This window comes from Anarrhichthys ocellatus, unplaced genomic scaffold (genome assembly GCF_004355925.1).
Source record: "Anarrhichthys ocellatus isolate YVR2014 unplaced genomic scaffold, GSC_Weel_1.0 scaffold6, whole genome shotgun sequence".
Classification (NCBI taxonomy): Eukaryota; Metazoa; Chordata; class Actinopteri; order Perciformes; family Anarhichadidae; genus Anarrhichthys; species Anarrhichthys ocellatus.
In genome coordinates, this window is record NW_022280036.1 from 14,583,426 (window position 1) to 14,590,450 (window position 7,025).

At 46.0% G+C, this 7,025-nt stretch overlaps 1 protein-coding gene across 22 annotated transcripts in view; it reads right to left on the reverse strand.

Moving 5' to 3' along the window:
- Positions 1-7,025, reverse strand: part of baz2ba (bromodomain adjacent to zinc finger domain, 2Ba) — a 63,617-nt gene that overhangs the window by 46,482 nt on the left and 10,110 nt on the right. For all 22 annotated transcript variants that reach the window (XM_031846924.1, XM_031846921.1, XM_031846923.1 and 19 more), the window contains exon 2: positions 4,366-4,408. The gene's annotated coding sequence lies outside the window, so the exon portion shown is untranslated. The remainder of the gene's footprint in view (positions 1-4,365; positions 4,409-7,025) is intronic.

Genomic DNA, 7,025 nt, shown 5'->3' on the forward strand with positions numbered 1-7,025 from the left:
TCTCTCTCTCTCTCTCTCTCTCTCTCTCTCTCTCTCTCTCTCTCTCAGAACTCCAAATGGAGCCGTAATGCTTTCCCCGAGGCTCAATGTCCTGGCTAGTTTCACCAGGCACACTGCTGTGTTTCATAGGAGAAGTGTGACTGCACAAATACAGTAATGAGCCCTCACTGGGTGCCGGGGGCCTCCTGGCACTGCTAATGGCTCCTCTGGACTGCAGCTGTATCCAGGTTACAACCCGGCCTGGCCGACAGGCCCTGGGACACATCGGGCCCAGTAGGGACAAACGATTTCCAGCCACAGGCGTATATGCATTGTAGTCAGAAAACCAAGGTCCATAGCGGGGTGATGTGTTTTTTTGGGGGGGGGTTTTTGAAATAGGGGAGGAGGAAAGAAGATCTGGGGAAGAGGTTAGGCCGGGGGGGCAGGAAGCTGTGGAGGATGTCAAGACACAAGGTAGGAACAGAGACATAAAGACAGTTGATGTGGTTTGGCCATAAACACAGCAGATAGACCCAATAAACCTGGAGGTTCTCATAGGGCAACAGCTGGCATCGGGTGAGAGGAGAGAGAGAGAGAGAGAGAGAGAGAGAGGGTGTGTGGTCTGCTACTAATAGTCGTATTAACAAATTTGTTTCGGCTTTAACAAATTTAAGCAAAATGTGTGTATTGAGTAAACCCAAGAGTGAAATCTGTGAAAACACACAATGATAAAATGTAAAAGGCCGGTGCACACAAGCAGGCTTGAACCTTTAAACCCCATAAACCATGTGACGGATTCATTATTACACACTTGTATCGTGTTGCCAGGCATCGATCGACTCAACAGAACTGTATTTTAGCCAAAATCACATGAAACAAATGTTCCAAAATGACTCCCGTCAACAGTTTGAGCGAGATGTGATTGCCGGGTTGGTAGATATGTGCATGATAGCAAAGGCTCGTCTTGTTCTCAAAGCTGAACAGCCAAACAGGCATTAGGGCTGGAGTCCGAGGAGCTCAGATTGCAATCCAGTTTGTGTGGGGCTAAAAGGTTTGTGATGTATGGGGGGTTTAAAGGCCCACTCCTTATGTTTCATAAATTACTGGCATGCAATTATGTTGCATTATGACACCCAAAACTCAAAGCATTGTGTGTCCAACACCTCCCCACTACTACAACAAACACATTAACGTCACACACACACACACACACACACAGAGACCCACTCCCATTGTTGCCCTCTCTGAGAAAAGCTCACAGCTTGGGTTCTTTAGCTCCTGTTTTGTCTGACCCTCCATTCAAAATGGCCCCCCTCATGTGACCAGGCAGGCAGCCCCCCGAGTGGACTGAGGGTCCCCGGGTGTGCGAGCGGTGATTCATGGCACAAGGGTCTGTAAAAGAGCAGCCTCGCCTTCACGGTGACAAGCAGAGGAGAGGCTGTTTGGACAACGGGGGTGAATGAAAGGTCTGGCTCAAGGACTGAACCCTGTTGAGACCAGAGATGGGGAACGGGTCAGTGTCTTCTTGTGTGTGTGAGTGTGTGTGTGTGTGTGTGTGTGTGAAGAGAGACAGAGAGAGACACTTGAATCGGTAAGACTGAACTAATGCTGGGCGTGTGTCTGTTGAATCTACAGCGCTCCCTTGTCCCGAGGACAAATCTTGCAGCGGCTTTTTAAACAATCTTAGCTCCGAGGCAAGTGCAAAGTACTAAATGTTTCGGCGTTATCTCTAACGCTTCCCCCAATCTAACAGAGCACCAGTTTAAAGGGCACTGGGAAGAAGGGGGGGAGAAGAAGAAGAAGGAAAAAAAGACACTGAGAGAAACAAAGAGGCGCTCATGAATAAGAGCTGAAAAATGATAGTAGTTGCTGGGATTGATGAAACCCTATTCAGCTCTTGTGACAGCCAGCGAGACACACAAATTCTTTCCCCTCAGGCTAGAAGGTGTAATTTCCCCTTCCACTGTCACAAGAGGCGTGTAAAAAATTATCTGTAGCGCACTGACTGACTGCCGTAATGTACGGCATGTATGCACAAATCTATCCCTCTATCTATCCCTCTATCCCTCTATCTATCTATCTATCTATCTGTCTGTCTATCTGTCTGTCTATCCGTCTGTCTATCTGTCTGTCTATCTGTCTGTCTATCTGTCTGTCTGTCTATCCCTGCAGATCAAGACACTCAGAATAGAAACACTGGCATGCTGCTCCGTTGTAACACACGGTGGGATGCGGATGGAAATGCTGGCCCCACAGGACACACACGTACACACACACACACACACATACACATAAAGAGCGGACTGCTGTGGGGCTGACGCAAGACTATCTCAGTCTCACGTGTCTCTCCCCTACGGCCGCCCGCTGCTCCTGACCTTCGAGATGTTTTTCTCTCTCCTTCTCCCTCTCCCTTTATTCCTCTCTATTTCACACTCACGCATCACACAGCCTCACACACACACACACACACACGCGCGCGCACACACATGCACGCACTCCTCCCCCTTTTTTTCTGCACACCTCCCTGGGCCACTCAGTACTTTGTCATTACAAGGCATTGCATTTCGAGCTTTTGGATCAAGCAGATGGGGGGCTGCGTAAGCATCGCTGCTCCTTCACGCAGCACCTTGGCTTAAGCACAAGATAGTCCACGTGCATTACGGCGCTCTCTTTACCTAAAAGCACGCGCACAAACACACACACACACATGCGAATCACACCACAACGCACAGCCTTCCTGAAACCGGAGTATCGGCCCAGTGTTGGACGGCCTGCTTCATGAGGGCGCTGTGTACAGCTCAGTTGTGTAACAGCCCATCTGATGTAGCTGAAAGACACGCTCTGCACAAGGAGAACGCGAAACAGCAGACAAAGGTATCACGTCGAAGCAAGTCAATTCTTACCCTGATATATGCATTGTTCCTCTCTGCAGACCGATGGTTTCATGCCTGCTAGTGGCAAATGTGTGAGCACAAATGTGCTCACACAAAGTTCAATGGGTTCATAACACACACACGCACACAAGTGGATGTAATATAATTATATCTCCATGCCATTAGACACAATTCTCTTTCTTTCCTTTTTCTCTCAACATTTGCATATTCCTTTGGGTGTTTCAGTTGAGTAGCTCTTTCCTTTTCCCTTCTCCTGTCTTCCAAGCAACAAATGTCAGCTAATTACACCATAGCTGTTTGGATGAGCTCCATCTTTCCCTGTGCTCCGCTGTGCTCGTCCTCTACGGGGCTGCAGGAAACGTCAGGCAGCCAAGACACCGGTTAGGAACAGATCTACAAGGCTACACCCCCCCCACACCCCCATACACACACACGCACACCCAGCCACCTCCCTAGCAATTGATTCCCCAAGAGACTGCTCATCAATACTTATCACAAATGATACAACCAGCTCGCACCAACCTGCGAGGGATATAATATCGCTCACAGCCAGAGACGAGGCAGTGCCGGTTAGATGGAATCAGGTCTGGTAACATACAAGGCCAAAGAGCCACTCGTGGGCCAAACATGTATTTCCCTGAGCACCGCATTCACCGCTTTATAAAAGATCCCATTTGATCTGGTGACACACTCGCAGGCACAAGGCCATCGAGTTCGGCAGGAGAGAAAAGTGCAAGTCATTGTCTGTGCGGGGAACAACAAACTGCCACCTCGGTGTGTGTGTGTGTGTGTGTGTGTGTGTGTGTGTGTGTTTGTGTGTGTGTGTGTGTTTGTGTGTGTGTGTGTGTGTGTGTGAACCGAAGCCTTGAGGACGTAGCCGCGCCCCTGAGTGCTGCTAGCTCTCCCACAGAGACAGAGTGAGGAAGCAGAGAGAAAAAGAAAAGACAAGAAAAGAGGACGGAGAGCGGAGGAGATTCACGCTGATCCAAGATCACCTAAACCTGGCAGCACCCGCAGGGCACCGCTAACAACCATTTACATTCAGCGTCGGCTCCGAACAGATCGCAGAAGTCAAAGGATGTTTATTAGGCGCGCACGTTTCAAACAAATATTCTGATTAGAATGGGAGAAATCTAATTAATTGCTTGATTCACTGAATGAACCCCGAATTTGTAATGCAATCATAACAACTGCTTTTTCAAGGGGGCTCTTGTTAAATTTAATTGGGGGAGAAAAAAAACAAAAAAACATCCTCTTTCACTGAATGAATGAAAATCAAATTAGGCCTGAAACTGGAGGAGTCTGCAAATTTGTTCTGCCGTGCCATAGAAGAAGAAACAAAAAGCCACTGTAAAAGCAGAAGTGTGACAATATATATTTTAAAAAGTCACGCACCAACTATTTTGTAACACGCAGAATACATACACCGGGGGCACCAGAGTGAAAAAAGGGGGGAGACGTGAATATTGTTAAGTATATACTGTGTACTCACTGTTAGAGATGTCTTCAGCTCTTTGACATAACTGCTGTAACACCTGGAGAAGAAGCAGAAAGAAAAAGAAGATCACTGTGTGGTTCAGGATAAAGATACAGTCTGGCTGAATGAAATGTGTTTCCCAGCACGCTTTCATTTATATGATAATAAAATTGTTAGATTATATGCAGCATTGCGATAATGCTGGAAGTTTCTCTTTTTCCCTTTTTGAGAGCACTGGGAATAGTCTAAAACTACCTTGATATCAAAACTCACAGTCACACAGCTTAGTATTTGTGGTTTCAGACACATCAAACAAAAAAGTATAGTGACGTCTGAAACACAGCTGTAGCGGCACACACACACACACACACACACACACACACTCACACACACACAAAGATACTTACACACACACAAAAAGTCTCTATCTCCCCGAGCCCTTTCTTGCAAAACCTGTTTGTTAGAAATGGATCTCGACACTGGAGCTTTGAGTGTGAGGATATTTTCACCCCCAAACACAAGACGGTTCTTGCAGAGAACCAAGCCTTACCGGCGTTCTCACGCCCATTTCTCATGCATTGTCTCTAAGGCCCTCCTGTGCTCTTACAGCCAGAGCCTAATCTGAGCAGCTCACCATAACAGACGCCACCCTGCTATGTATATTAGGCTGCGGCAATCAAACACGCAGGTTTTTACTGCTTTTACAGACGATAGCGTACATACCTATTCTTCAGAACTCTGAAGAGGTTCCTGCTATGAAGTCGGTTGAGTCAGCATGTTTAGATGGTATCTATCGTACACTTGCACGCAGACATGGGGAGGCAGGCTGTGATAGACGTTTTCCAGACGCTCGACACACAAACAGTGTTATAGCGTGTGTGGGTAGCTATCTAACAAGGTTTTGTTGACAGTAAACACATCCATCTGGTCACAGGCAACAGAATCGAGTCTGGTGGGCACTTCATCAGCACGGACGTGGTCAACTATTTTTTTTGCTCATTTTTTAATTCAGTGACCAAATCTTGCACACGTTTTAAATATACATTTTTTTGAATAGTTCCTGTAAATGTTCCCTCGGACTCCCGTGGTAAGTGAATGGGTATATTGCAGTTAGATGCCCTCCAGCCGTGTCAAAGTCTGAAGGCCCACAATGCAATGCGCATCTGTCATTACAGCTCAATTTATCGCTGAACAGAAATCCCATGGACTGGAGGTGTTGATAATCATCGCAGTGATCGAACTGCAATGGTTCCCTTCATTATCTACACTCTTACACAGACAGACTGACAAACACACACACACACACACACACACACACACGTATGCACACAAATACTTTGATAACTCATCGCAGTGATAATGATAACAGAGAGCCAGGTATTTCTGAATTCATCTTCAGCTTTTTCATAAAAGCCTATTAGCGGATGATTAAAGGATCTCTGCTCGCAGGGCTTCAGCACAGAAAATGATTTGCCAGCCACGAGGCAGGTGAATTACAACTGGATAAGAACGCCAGTGCTGTCTGCCATCATTTGCCTGACTGAGAGTCAGGCTGTTAGTCTATTAACCCCATTTTACTGTAAGATCTTAGCAGTTTTACATCAATGGCAGACGGATAAAATAGCACAAAACACACACTTTTTCCTTCCCCTCTTAACGCTTGTAGCCTTCTTCAACTGCACTGTCCTCGTGAATCACGTCACTATCAAATGTTTGGGCTGCAGCTAACAATTGTTTTCATTTTCAATTAAGAAAGATTCTTCATTTGGAGCGTAAAACATCAAAACGTGCCATTTAAAACCCAAGTCGACATCATCAATTTGCTTGTTTTGTCTGACGGACAATCCAAAATATCATGAGTGTTTATGAGCACAGGAGACAAAAAAAGAAAATCCTCACAACTCAACAGAAAGAAGGTTTCCCTCATTCACGTAATTGGGGAGAATACATGTAATCACGTTACACAAAGCTATTTGTTACTGCCTATAACAAACAAAGTGTTACAACAAATTACTGCCCGAAGTCATGTTAGTGAACTTATTACTTTCTGAGTAACAATAAAAAATGTCATTTGTGATTATAGCCGTCATTACCTCGTAATTTCGATCTAATTAACATGAGAGGCGAAAAAACGGAAAAATAGGAACTCTCTGCAAAGTTGTAATTACCTGCATTTACACTCCAGGCATGCCCGCACATTTACAGTGCACAACAGAACTGTTCTGCCGTCTGTCTAAATGGTCGTGTTTGGTTTCCCCTAATCTGAAGCGAGCCTCAGCCACACAGATGTTGACTTTACTATAGGATCCACACAGCACAGCCTCTGCACAGGGGTTCGACACATGGGTCAGATATTTGTAACGGCCACACAGGGAGAGGAAGACAAAAGGGAAAAGCAGAAGAAGAAATATCGTTTCCCATGTTTCATGTGAGCCTCCTTTACCCAGAAAACTCTGTTGCTGTTTGAGCAAGGAAAACAAGTGTACTCTGAAAACATACACACATTGAGATTGGCCTAAAATCCCTCGCTTTTTAAATATTTGATGCCTTGTTAGAAGAGCGACACTGGTGAGGTGTTTGTCTCCGTCGTCTCTGTTGATCTCTGGTACATCAGGGCCCTGTGGGAGTTAAGCTAGTGAGACTCGGCCGCAGACATTTTCCTGAAGCCCCCCCCC